Here is a 1507-nt window from a genome sequence, read left to right as displayed (position 1 = left end):
TGCATGTGTCTGCAGTGGGCTAGTATATATAGAGCCACCCACACCAGTTTCAAATTAGTTGCCTAATTAATGAATTGGAAAGAAAATGTTATGACAGTAGCGTATGTGTGTGGCCGTGAGGTGAGTGACGTCAGTGAGTGTGTGGGCGAGAGAAGAGAGGGAGCGGTAGCGTGAGTGCCGGCGGGGACTAGTTTGTTTTGTATTATTTTGTAGTTTATTGTCAAAATATACACTCCCATTGTCCACTTAAATATTTCCAAGATATTTCTTTATTCTTAGGCAACGGATTCCATTCCGTAATTGGTCATTTCTATGGACACAGAAATGACGTCACCTAAAATTCCGTTTACGGCACATAGTAATGTCGTAATTCAGCTCTGAGTGTGACACTTAAGATTCAGTCCTACACTTCGCTGAAAGTGTGAGTAAGACGCTTGATAACTAACTTTTAAGTGCAGCTTTCAGCGAAGAATTTATTTACTCTTAAAGGGAAACTTCGGTTTTTTTCAACCTGGGCCCTGTTTTCATAATTTTTTCTGTATATATGAGTGCTGGATAAAACATTTTTTGAGGTCGCGCCAGTATTGAGCAGGGCAGGCAGCCTCCAGCCCAGCTAACGCTCGTACACAGGGCAACTGGCTCTCGTCAAAATTCGGCCTATAAACATGCATTTTTTTCACACTGACAGGCTCAGATAGTTACAATGAGTGTCCGACAACATACTAGAAAGGAGAAATTAACGTATGTCTCTACCTTTAGCTGGAGATCGCTGTGTGTTGTGAGCTGTGTCCAAATCTCACCACGCTACAAATCTCGTTCCGAAATCTCGCGATAACTCGCGACAAAACACCGGTGGAAAAACAGTTACCTGACTGAGGTGAAGAGAGATGACTGAAGTGATTTTCTGCCTCCACTATAAAACTAAAATAACAGTCTTCGGTAATCCAACAGAAAATCACTTCAGTCATCTCTCTTCACCTCAGTCAGGTAACTGTTTTTCCACCGGTGTTTTGTCGCGAGTTATCGCGAGATTTCGGAACGAGATTTGTAGCGTGGTGAGATTTGGACACAGCTCACAACACACAGCGATCTCCAGCTAAAGGTAGAGACATACGTTAATTTCTCCTTTCTAGTATGTTGTCGGACACTCATTGTAACTATCTGAGCCTGTCAGTGTGAAAAAAATGCATGTTTATAGGCCGAATTTTGACGAGAGCCAGTTGCCCTGTGTACGAGCGTTAGCTGGGCTGGAGGCTGCCTGCCCTGCTCAATACTGGCGCGACCTCAAAAAATGTTTTATCCAGCACTCACATATACAGAAAAAATTATGAAAACAGGGCCCAGGTTGAAAAAAACCGAAGTTTCCCTTTAAGTCAACTCTCAGCAGACTTCTTAGGAGTAATTCTAAGAAGCTTGATAAGTACGGCCCCAGGTTTCTCACGTTGATTTGACCATTGAAATTTAGTCATTTCCCAACCAATTTTCCACAACCAATTTTCTACAACCC

The sequence above is a fragment of the Entelurus aequoreus genome, linkage group LG14 (genome assembly GCF_033978785.1).
Source record: "Entelurus aequoreus isolate RoL-2023_Sb linkage group LG14, RoL_Eaeq_v1.1, whole genome shotgun sequence".
In the NCBI taxonomy this organism is placed as follows: Eukaryota; Metazoa; Chordata; class Actinopteri; order Syngnathiformes; family Syngnathidae; genus Entelurus; species Entelurus aequoreus.
The sequence above is the reverse complement of the archived record's forward strand: the minus strand, read 5'-3'. Positions refer to the sequence as shown.